This window comes from Aethalodelphis obliquidens, unplaced genomic scaffold (genome assembly GCF_003676395.1).
Source record: "Aethalodelphis obliquidens isolate GAN/ISIS:26980383/991018 unplaced genomic scaffold, ASM367639v1 scaffold20, whole genome shotgun sequence".
Classification (NCBI taxonomy): Eukaryota; Metazoa; Chordata; class Mammalia; order Artiodactyla; family Delphinidae; genus Aethalodelphis; species Aethalodelphis obliquidens.
This window is the reverse complement of record NW_020837964.1, coordinates 8498791-8510660: the sequence shown is the minus strand read 5'-3', so window position 1 is coordinate 8510660 and position 11870 is coordinate 8498791. Positions and strand designations below refer to the sequence as shown.

Here is an 11870-nt window from a genome sequence, read left to right as displayed (position 1 = left end):
CACACACACACACACACACACACACACACACACACACACACACACACCCTTATGAAATCTGACTCCTGTTTATCAGGGTCCCGCGCGCCCTTTGCACTTTTACGTTTCACTTAATTATTTCAGACTTGATCGTGGCGTGGAACAAGGGGTACAAAAAAAACGAACACCCAGCCTTCACCAGCTCCCCTCGAAGGGTTAAATTTTAAACGGCGGTTTCTCGGACGGGCCCGGAAACCTAGAGTGGGGGTGGGGTGGAGTGGAGTGGGGGGCTGCATCTCCCCCTCGGGGTCGCGGATGCTAATGACTATTCAGTTTTCTAGACCGATCCTTCTAAAGCTTATGCAAAAAAGAAAAAGGAAGGAAAGAGAAAGAAAAGAAAAAAGAACCAACAACTCTGTTTCTAAGATTTTAAAGCGATAGACCAGATGGAGAAGCCGAGATTGACTTGGGGGGAAGCAGAGTGCGTGAAGCCGACCCAGCGTTTGGAAGACCAGCCCGCCCGCTTGGACGTTGGACTGTTGATTCCTCCAATTAATGAAATGCATTTGGTGTTAATCATATTTATCTTATTTTATGGGCCGGGGGGGGACGCTAGGACGGTGCATTCAAAAAAAAAAAAATTCTGAAAAGCCTGCAAAACGATCGAAGAGTGAAAACTATTGTTGGACCGACTTGGTTTTTACCTCAACAGCGCCACCTTTCGGCAAAGGTCAGTTGAAATTGATCCGTGTCCAGTTCTGTTGATGAAATGAAAAGAAGCTGGTTTCCCTAGGTGGGAGGAGAAAAGAGGCACAGAAAGTTAGTTTGACTGCAGTGGGAGAACCCGACTTTGTTAGGAAAGGGGCTGAAGGCAGTGCTGGCAGGTGCGAGAATCATTTTTCTCTACCATCCCCCTTGACTGTGAATACAGAGGCCAGGGGACCCAGGAGCCTTCCAAGTGTAACTACAGCTGAGAGGCTTATGCAAGAGAATCCCATGTAACAAACAGGGCCCCAAACCCTTTAAAAGTGCCAGGATGGATTTTCGACGGGCTTTATGGCAATATCAATAGAATTAAAGTTACTTGTAATTCAGTGATAAATGAGATGTCTCTAGTAAGATTAAGTGCAGTGCTATAAAGTTGTTTATCTGAAAAGTAATTCTCAGAAAACCTGACTTCTGACACTTAGTCATATATTAAGCCAGCTTCTTGAACACTGCACTTCAGAATGCTCTCACCCACCGGACAGCATACTTTACTATTTATAACGAGACCTTAGGTGTCACTCATTGGCTTCATACACCAGATTAGACTTGTGTTAATTTCTCTCATGCTGGCAGCCTTGGGTTTCAGCAAACCCTGGAATCCCTAATGAGAGATTCCCCAAAACGTTTGTAGGCACATCGTTACCCTAAAAGGACAGCACTGTTGCTGTTTTCTAGAAAAGCACTTTTTCTTTTCATCATCACTGCAGAGAAGCTGTTTATATGGGTAGTTTTGGTTTTATGGGAGTACTTTGTCGGGATGGAATGAGGTATGTCTATTACCAGTTTGGGGAAGAAAGAGTGAAGATTATGTCAATATTTATGCAACCTAACAGAATTCCTTTGCTTTCCTCCTCTCAAACAGTATTTCACCTAGTAATGAAGTTAAGGGATTACAGCTTATGTATTCAGAGGAAAATTTACTGCTTAAATTACATAAACATATCGTGTCATTAGCATTGTCTACAGCAATACTTTTCTAAGCCTTTTTAAAGTCACTAGCCACAAATGTCTGAAGTTTCTATTTTGCATGTAAAGTATGAATTTCAGCATGCTTAGGAAGAAGTAATTCAGTTTTTACGAGAATTTGTTTCTTTAATCCTTTTGCATCACAGTTTTGGTAAAAGCTGTGAGATACGATCCCTGCCTTTCATGAAAGTATTTTTGGTCAGGAACACTGAAACTGCTACACTTATAAATAAAACAACATTTATAAACAAAGTTCACCAATGAGGAAGACCATGAGATATAGATTCATGGCCATGCACCTAACTGTTGCAATTATGTGTCATTTCTAGATATTAAATACCCATGTTTGGTCAGATAAATGTATTATTATCTGCACATTTTTATGGTTTATTTTTGTACACTGCTGTCAAACCAGGCAGGATATCTTTTTTTTTCTCTCATTGCAGAATCTTTTATAGTCTCCCATTTTCTCTTGGGAAAAAAAAAAAAAAAGGAGGATCCGAATTATTTTTTAGACGTGGAGCAGCAGTGCCCTCAAGCTTATAACTTAATTCTCATTTTTGTCCTTTTCCTTTATTATTTGGTGATTCACAGGGGTGTCTAAACATTTACAGTCTTCTGTTAGTGGCATTTCTCTTGTAACAATTGAGCTCTCTCATTTTAATTAGTACTATTGAGGTTTTTGAGTCTCTACAATTATAGCAGGCCACATTTCTTTAGATTTCTTTGCTAACATTGTTTGTTTCACTTTGCTCCAAGCCAATCTAATCCAAATACAATATGAACTGTGTCTTCTTACTGCTTAATACTCCCTTGCTATATATACTCTAGTAATCTCTGTAGAACAATACAGAGTAATTTAGAAACCATGCATTTGTCATTATTGACCAGTTCAAACCAGTAGCATTCAGGTTCCTGAAAGCAGTGAATCTTTATAGAAGAATTTGCGGGAGGGAGGAGGGCATGGGTCGGATCACGTAGGAGATTGTGAAACCGTAACATCAAAAACACAATTTTGGTTTCATGTCAGTACATACATAATAACTTTTTGCAAAAAAACCTATTTTAAACCCTGTTTACGTCCAAATTATAATGATTAAAAGTGAAAGATAATATAGTTTTCCTGATTGTGAGTTACAGCAACTCAGGTATATCATGTTGGAATCAGACACATATAATCTAAAAAGAATAAGAGGCATCACGGGTAGTGTCTGAACTCTTTTTATCCAGGAGCTGATTTTATGGTGCAGAACTAACCAGTGTCCACTGAGTTTCACTCTGAAACCAACTAAATCGATTTGAGAAAAGAGTTGTTCAGAGGAACTGAATGATAAGGCATGGAGTGTTGTTCCTAGCTGTAGTGTTAGAGAAAAATCCTTTCAGCAGTCTTTAGTGAGCAGGGCAAGTAAGTCAGAAATCACTGTTAGCAGATTCATGGACGAAAATTAATCGAATCAGACGAGATAATCTGATAAGGGTAAAATTGCTGAGGAAACAGTCTTGCCTCATATTGGAGAATGTGAGACAACAGTCTGATTACTGGGAGTCGTTATGAATAGGTGAATTATGTGCTAAATAATCATCAGAGTAAATCAGCATTTATTAATTCTTTTCTCTTTAAGCAATTCACAGTTGTAAGTTAAAGCCGCTCTCTCTTTGAAGACACATCTTCTATAATTTTTATTAGAGGTAATTTATTATTTGCATTACCTGTATTTACTTCATAATTGAACATTTTACATTCAAATTTATGTAATGCATTATGCCTGAGAATATATTTCTGCCTGATTAGCATAAATAGTCACTTACCTCATGAATTACTAACAAAGTTTATCTTAAAATATAGGTTTTTTTTTATTAAGTGGAACACAAACATATGTACAGTAAATTCTGATTTTCCAGTGCAGTTAGGGAACGGCTCACGTTTGGTTTCGGGGAAGGCAGGCCATCAGAGGAGGGGAGTAATCGTGAGGAGAGGGCGAAAAGTAGACAAATGGCATCTGGAGGTTTCTTTGGGGGGGGGTTATCATTTCGATGCGGGTATAGGCCTGGTGCGGGTGGGCAGCGGGACGAGGGCAGAAGAAGGGTCTGGGGTCTTCATACACTGTTTACATTGTTTACTGGAAAGTGGATTCTGGAAAAAAAACCCACAACTCGTCACCTGTGCCTTTGTGAAGGACCCTGGTAGCAAGTGCCCGAGTCTGGGGTCTTGTTTGTTTTGTTTGCTTGTTTGTGTCAGGCTCCCAAAGAGTTCTACCTTAGAACACAATACACATCATTTAATAAAATTCTTGTTTGTTTTGCACCAGAGATGTGGAAAAGCCAGATGTTTTCTCAAGTGAGAATTCCCGGGACAGCCTCCCAGATTTCCTCCAGCTTTCCTCCCTCCCTCACCCGACAGACACCCAGTGTGGCCTGGCAGACAGGACGTGATTGATAATAGCTCTGTGCACACACCGGCATTTGAACGAAAGGACTTCTTTGGGGTTTAGGCACCAGATGGAGATCCAAAATGATGGGGCCTCTTCCCTACTCTCGCCATTCCAAATCAACAGATTTCCACGCTTGTTGGTTTCTTTTTTCCTTCTTTCCTTTTTTCAGGCCATGGACATCTCCCTAGCTTTTTCTTTTCCTTCAATTAGGAACCACTTGCAATTCACCATTCCATTGTTACCCTTTTTGATTCTACTCACAGCTGTACCACGCAGGGAACTTGTCTCGAAAGCATTCAACCCTTCAAAGATTTACTGTGCTGACATCAGAACTGATGTTTTTTAAAAAGGCAAGAATAAAGAAACGAACCTGATACTGGGACAGTGTCTGTTCAGGATGTGTCTTCTGTGCAGGGGAACCCAGGGGACAGGCTGGTGGTAGTGCTGCCCCTGTAGAGTTTTGGTCACTCTCCTTCCTCCCCCTGGGTCTGGGGTGACTCTTAGGTCCTGTTCCAGAGGCATTTAGCAGCCACTCGACCTGGGAGCTGGAACCTGGAGTTCTAGAAAACACAAACCAAACTGAAATACATGTGTGCTGACTGCAAGCGTCTGCTGATGCAGATGATTTCTGAATCTGTGTGTCTCTCAGTCTGTTTGGCTGGACCTGAGGGAAGAGATCCCTTGGGGCCTGTGTTATGTCTTTGTTCTCGGTTGCATCATGGGTTTTGCTGAACCTTCTCACGTGTTGTTCTGTGCACTGAAAACACCAAACTCGTCCAGTGACACCCTCACGGCGTCATCCATCATGGCAGTGTTGCTGGTTGAACAGAGAACTGAGTGAAACATCCCCGCCCCTAACCCCCAATAAAAATGGAAGTCCAACGTATAGACCTTTTGCCAGTATTCTTATTTTGTCATTTTATAAACAGCGATCCATGCTCTTGGTTAAATATAAACATTTGAACAAGACAGAAATGGGAGGACATCAAACAAGAGAACCACAATGCCTCACCTCCACTCTGGTCCCCTAATCGTGGTCTCAGGTGTGACCATCTATGACAGTCGGGGTCCGGGTGGACACTCCTTACAGAATGGAATCGTAGCAGGCACGCCATGCTTCATGCCATGCTCCTGGCAACACACGCACCCTAACCATCTCAAAAAGCAGCTTGTGGCACTCCTCTGTTCTTTGGCAGAATTCACTTCGGAGAGGGGCCCAGGAAAACATTTTCATTTCTTCTAAAATCAGAGTTAAAGAAATGAAAATCATCTAGCATGGACTCTGTCAGTATACAAACAAAGCCATAAAATTTAATTAAGTTTTCTTGTGGAAGGAGTCCATGGAAACCAAAGCACGTAGCACCCACACAAGTCCGTGTGTGGTCCTGACAGCATGTACTTGATTACCTCCAGTGACTGGGTGCTCACTACCTCCCTATTTTACCTTCTATCTTCACACAGTCCTGAGACTGTCAGGAAAGCTGTTTGTTTGTTTGTCTGTTTGTCTACTGTCAAGTCATATCCCTTCTTCTCTACATGAGTCTTGATTTTATACACTCAGAAGGCGACATCCTTACATCCTTTGCGGGCTCTGAGGAGTAGAAGACAACCACTATGACACCCTCTCCGTGCCTTTCCTTTTCATTTCTAGACATAGTCAGTGCCTTTAGCATTTCCACATATGCCTGCATTTCAAGCGCCCCTGCCTCGAGGTCGCTGCCCCCACCTGAGGGTTCAGGTTCCAGAGCTGAACCCAGATCCCCAGGCTGTAGCCCCACCCTCTGCCTCCTTGAGCTGCAGCCTGTCTGCTCCCCATGCTAGACCACAATTTCCCGACCTCTCCGGCAGACACATAACACCAGGGACTCATCGAGCACGGCCCCAGGCCTTTTCTCCTCGTATTTCCCCTATCTTCTGTTTGTGGGCTAACGTTTTTGAACCCAAGCACGGAAACATACAACGATCCCCCTAGGGTCCATCTCATTCGATCAAGACTGTTCCCTGCTGCCTAAATCTCTTTGAATCTAGGATGTGACATCGACTAGTTTTAATTCACTTCCCACCTTTGCACCAGCTGCAAATGAAACTGAGGCGCTTAACCTCTCAGAAGCAGGCCCCTCACCTGCAAAATGGGAGGTGGGCAGGATCAGAGATTGTGCCTGTGAAGTGGCTTTCACCACATGAGGCCACAGGGCAGCTGTATAAATGGCTGGGGACCTCTGCACTTCTGACCCTCCCCCTGACCTGCTGATGGCAGCATTGCAAGGGACCAAGCCCCTCAGCAACCCAGTAGAGACGGCCCCTCCCAGTCCCCCCATTATACAAAATGACCCGCTGGATTATTTGAGTCCCCTAGTGGACATAAAAAATTAAATGGGCCTAGAACATCACCAAATCAACAGGGAAATGCAAGTCAAAGCCACAATGAGAAAGCCTCACACCTGTTAGGATGGCTATTACCGAAAAGACAAAAGATAACAAGGGTTGGTGGAGATGTGGCAAAAAAAGGGAACGCTTGTGCACTGTTAGCAAGAATGTCAGTTGGTGCAGCCACTGTGGAAAACTGTATGGAGGTTTCTCAAAAAAATTAAAAATAGGACTACCATATGGTCCAGCAATTCCACTTATGGGTATATGTCCAAGGGAAATGAAATCAGTATCTCAAAGAGATAGCTGGACTCCCATATTTATCACAGCATTATTTATAATAGTCAGGATATGGAAACCGCCTAAGTGTCCATCCACAGGTGACTGGATAAAGATAATCTGGTATACATATACAATGGAATATTATTCGGCCTTAGAAAAGAAAGAGACTCTGACATTTGTGACAACATGGATGAATCTGGAGGACATTATACTAAGTGAAATAAGCCAGACAGAAAGACAAATACTGTATGATCTCACTTATATGTAGAAACTTAAAAGGTCACACTCACAAAATCAGAGATTAGGATGGTGGTTATGAGGGATTAAAGGATGGAGGAAAATGGGGAGAAGCTGATCAAAGGGTACAAAGTGTCAATTATGCAGGATGAATAAATTCTGGAGATCTGTTCTACAGCATGTTGGCCGTAGTGACCAATACTGTGTTGTATATTGAGTACTGTAATTTGCTAAGAGGGTAGATCTTAAGTGCTCTTAACACACAGACACACACACACAGACACACACACAAAGAAGATAGTAACTATGTGACGTAATGGATATTTTAACTAGCTTGATTGTGGTAATTATTTCACAATGTATACGTATACCAAAACATTACATTGTGCACCTGAAATATATACAATTTATATTTGTCAATTATATCCCAATAAAGCTGAAAAAAAAAAAAGGAGTTGGCCTATTTGGTAATTGGAATAATTTTAAACTAACTTACCCCATCTGGATGTCCTATACCCACCCTTCTGATCAATTCTAAAATTACATTGTTTTTGGTATAGACAGAGCTCTCTGTCGTAGATGGCAGATGACTTAGACAACTGTTTGTAGTTTCACCTGCCCTGATCTTTGTAAACCTTCGCCCTGTCAAAATATAGTAGTTGTCCAAAGCTGGGACCTCAGAGACTAATAAAAAATAGATGTAACCTAGAAAAACTAAGCAGAAGAACTCTGTGTGTGTATGAAAGCCTCTTAGCGATCCATTCCTTCCCCCCTGGTTTTTTTTGTTTCGATCACCACCTCTCCTGCCATTTCCCGATGCCAGTTTTGAAGCCGGGAGGCTCCAAGGCATTTTCTTTTTTTTTTTTTTTTTAAAAACATCTTTATTGGAGTATAATTGCTTTACAATGGCAAGGCGTTTTCTTGAACAGAAGAGTTCAGAGTTGCCAGTGTCCACCTTTGAGCTGCAACTGGTCCCCCCCGGTCTCTCTTGAAAGGATCTCAATGTGCAGGCTTTCGCAGAATCTGCCCTTCTTGGTTCCCATCTCACCGCCTTGCAGAGGAAGCTGGGCGTGAAAGCAGGAAGGAGCCGGTGGGTATTTATGACCTGCTCTCTGGGGTCTCTGTCCTGCCTGAGAACGTGGTGCCGGCTGCTGCAGGAGACTCGGCCGGGGATCGTCACCGGGGCTCCGGGGGAGTGATGGGGACTCTCCAGGCGAGTGTCACCGACTGTGGCCTCCAGGCTCTGTGAGGAGCTGCTAATCGGGGCTGAGTGATGTGGGCGCTGGCCGGTTGGGAAAGGTGGGTCGGCATGGAGACAGGCTGCTGATTCACCCTCTGACCTCAGCAAAGCTTCCCTGTCTTCTCCAGCTCATTTTTCACGCTGAAAATGGGCTGGACTGCACGAAGACGTTAAAAAACAAATCTGAATTGCACGGAGGGAATGTTCTCGGCCCTTTGAGGCTGAATACGGGCTAAGTAAGCATGGCCCAGATACCCATATGCAGAGACAGAGCTGACATGCTGTGATGCTGTAAAGCACTGGTGGGTCTCAATGACAAGGTCACGATATCGTTGAGGTCAAAATGACAGAGCCAGTGAGGTGGGGCAGAATGGGAGGGCCAAAGCCTCCTGCATCTCCAGGCCAGACGATGCTGGGCTTTTAGGTCAACGATGTTCAGAGCCTTTAGTGGCCGAGCAGTGAGAAGGTAAAGCATGGATTTCTGAGGGTTGCTGAGCCAGGAGATGCTGCCCTTTGGCAGCAGGCCGACATGGGGTCTGAATCCTGCTTCATCCCAGGTGTGAGACCTGGGCAAGTTGTTTGACCCAGCCTCTGGGCCTCAGTCTCTCCCAGGTCAAAGGTGGAGAGAGTTTTTGTCACCACGATGAGCATGGGTACCCAGTGCCTGGCATATGTCAGCCAGTCCCCTGGTGAGTGCTCAAAAGAACTGATCTCCTAGTATGTGCCAAAGGCCGTGCTGACGTCCCACGCACACCGTTTCCATCTATGACGCCTCGTGCATTCCAGGGTCTCAGGAAACGTTTTCCCTTCTGTCTTTTCTGCTCCTGCCTTCAAGCTGTAGTCAGCCCCAAACCTGGCAGAGTTCCTCTTTCTTTCCCTTTCTCCTGAGACTTTGTATAATTTCGCCCACCTGGAACTCCATGCCCTGCCCCCCCGCCATCTTCCCTCTGTCCTATCTCCTGGCTAATTCTGATCCTTCTTCAGGTCTTGGGTTTCCTCTTAAAAGCCTTACCTGAGTCCTTGTGCCAGTCCACTAGCCCCAAGGTGGGCTAGGTGTCCGGTCCCTGTGCTCACTGCCTCTGAGCCCTCATGGTGCCACGTGAATGCCCCACCTGCCCTGTGAGTGTCCTGAAGCCAGGACGACAGCTCTCATCCCTCCAGCTTCTTTGCCTACTGCAGTGCTCCGCACACAGTAGGTGCTCAACACATATTTATTCAATGACAGTGACTACACGAACATTCCGGTTCCTAGCCTTGCTTTCTGAAGTGCTAAGGCACACGAAACGTCCTGCCAAGTGTCCCAGGTGGCTGCCGTGTTGCAGCAGGGCAGTCCCCACACTCACCTCTCACTCGTCCAGTGGCGCATCCCTCCGTTACCAGGACGCTTATCTTGTTCCCTAATCGGCCTGCGTCTTCCCGAGCAGGAAGTGGGTGGAAACATGGTGGAGATGTGCGGGCCCTGGAACTGAGGTGGAAATCAGCAAGTCTTGCTGGGATGGAATTCGGGATGAACGGAGGGAAGTGATTAAATACGCCGGTGTACCAAGGTGTGCCACCCGTATTCCAGCGCTGGCTGCCGCCGCCACCGAAGTAGGCCCCATTCCAGCCTGGAGTCACAGCTGCCTCCCCAGGGCTTCGAGGGACACGGACACTCTTTCGTCATCTTCAAATACGAAAGCCCGCCTGCCCCCATTTCCACATGCCCAAATCGTGCTCATCCCCCGGGCGCAGCTCTGGCGCAAGGCTCCATGGAGCTCTGACCGCGGGGACTGGCTTCTGATAAGCATTTAGTAAAGGTTGGTCGTTAATGCAATTGCCGCTGCTTCCAGAAGCCGTCTCCGACTCCCGCCTTTTCTTTGTGGATCCCCACAGGTGCATCTTGACCTCCCTTCTGGAGCCTTCTGGAGCTCTGGGAGCTCATGGTGCAGTGGCTGGGCAGAACCGGGTTCAAGGCGGGCTTTTGCTACTTCCTCGCCGTGTGAGCTCTGAGTCCTTTACGTGCTCCTCCAGTCCTGGTCTTCAGCACATGCTGGGGCGCCAACTATTGGCCCTCTTGGTGTTGCAGGTGAAAACACTGGGACCTAAACTGAATTAAGGAGAAAGGGACCTTCTGGGCCCACGTGCCCCAAAGGTGCAGGAACAGAGCTGGTTGCAGGCAGGAGCCACACGATGTCCTTGGCACCGGCTTCCTCACCCCTCTTGTGCCTGGACTCCAGGCCAGGGCTCCCTGCGGGAGCAGCTCCAGCTCCAGCAGGTCCAATGGGAGTCGGGCTGAGTCCCCAGTCGGGCACATGGAAGTCATGGCTGGGGTCGAAGTGGTCTGGCTCATGTGACTGGCTATCCGCCCACCCCGATCCAACCCCTGCGGCAAAGGGATGAAATATGCTGACTGACTCAGATTAGACTCAGAAATGGGGTGGGCAGGGACGCGGGAAGTGAGTCTGAGTCTGAGTCAGTGAGCATACTTCATCCCTTTGCCACAGGGGTTGGACGGGCAGGGACACGGGAAATCACGGAGCGTGACGGAGGAGCTGTCCTCCGCAGCATGGGGCCCCTCACCAAACGACAACATGACCGACAGCCAGAACGAACATGCTACTCACCCGGGCCCTGCCCTTGGCTTTAGCTCCCTCGCTCTTCACAACGGCCGTCAGAGATACGTGCTGCTCTTTCCACGTAGCTGAGAAGGAAGCTAAGGTACGGAAACGTGAGGGAGACTTTCCAAGGTCTCTCAGCTGGTGAGGGGTACAAGGTATGAATCCAGCATGGCGGCAAAGTTCATGCTCCAACCATCTTATTATCTATTGTGAGAGGGAGATAGACCAGAAACACATAGACAAATAACAGATACTGTAAGATATTATATAATGTAATGTGGTATAGCATAGTATCACATAAGTTAGTATAGTATTATATAATATAGTGTTGTATGTAAAATCATATCATATATCATATCAGGAAAGGCACTGGGAAGTGGTCCTTTTTTTTTTTTTTTTTGGTTGTGCCTCTCGGCTTGTGGGATCTTAGTTCCCCCAACCGGGGGTTGAACCTGGGCCCTCGGCAATGAAAGCTCAGAATCCTAACCACTGGACCGCCAGGGAATTCCCAAGGAAGTGGTCCATTTTTGTATCCGTCCCGAGAACACCTATCACCAGCATGGAGCATCACGGGTACTGGATAAGTGTTGACCAGCTGACCAAATGAGTCATTCTATGAGTACAGCGAGAATCCTTTGATCTGAGAACCTTGTTTCTGCCATGGTAACATCATTATTATTACATTCCTATGTTTGTTTCGGTCACCCAAGAAGAACAAATAATCAAAAGAAGAAAGTTTGAGGAAAGATCAGGTGAGCTGAAATTTCTAGACCTATAGCCCTCTGGCTTCCACTGGTAGTGGGTGTTTAGAGATGTCAGGCTGACCCTGTGTGTCCCTAAGACTGTCTTATTGGACCCTTCAGGTGGAAAAGACCCCAGGAAGTCTGTTTTACAGGCAGGTGGAAAACGAGTTAAGGGTCAAAGGCAAATGGTACAAGGCTTTTGTACTTAATCTTTTTCCCTCCTTCTATAAAAGTGCCTTTGACATTTTTGAAATCTCTG

The 11870-nt window shown here is 45.8% G+C and overlaps 2 long non-coding RNA genes across 5 annotated transcripts in view; one reads left to right on the top strand and one right to left on the bottom strand.

Annotated features, from left to right (window-relative positions):
- The window catches only part of LOC113627321 (uncharacterized), a 5597-nt gene extending 1072 nt beyond the window's left edge, over window positions 1–4525 (top strand). The window contains exons 1-2 of one of the 2 annotated variants that reach the window (XR_003435513.1): window positions 1–709; window positions 4023–4525. The exon at window positions 1–709 is cut by the window's left edge and continues 1072 nt beyond it. This is a non-coding gene — a long non-coding RNA (uncharacterized LOC113627321). Of the gene's footprint in view, window positions 3403–4022 lie in introns of both variants that reach the window. The other variant, XR_003435512.1, reaches the window with a different exon arrangement.
- Window positions 1–11870, bottom strand: part of LOC113627320 (uncharacterized) — a 241568-nt gene that overhangs the window by 21498 nt on the left and 208200 nt on the right. For 2 of the 3 annotated variants that reach the window (XR_003435511.1, XR_003435510.1), the window contains 4 exons: window positions 10875–11072; window positions 5158–5384; window positions 4516–4705; window positions 684–768 (listed from right to left, as the gene is read on the bottom strand). This is a non-coding gene — a long non-coding RNA (uncharacterized LOC113627320). The remainder of the gene's footprint in view (window positions 1–683; window positions 769–4515; window positions 4706–5157; window positions 5385–10874; window positions 11073–11870) is intronic. The other variant, XR_003435509.1, reaches the window with a different exon arrangement.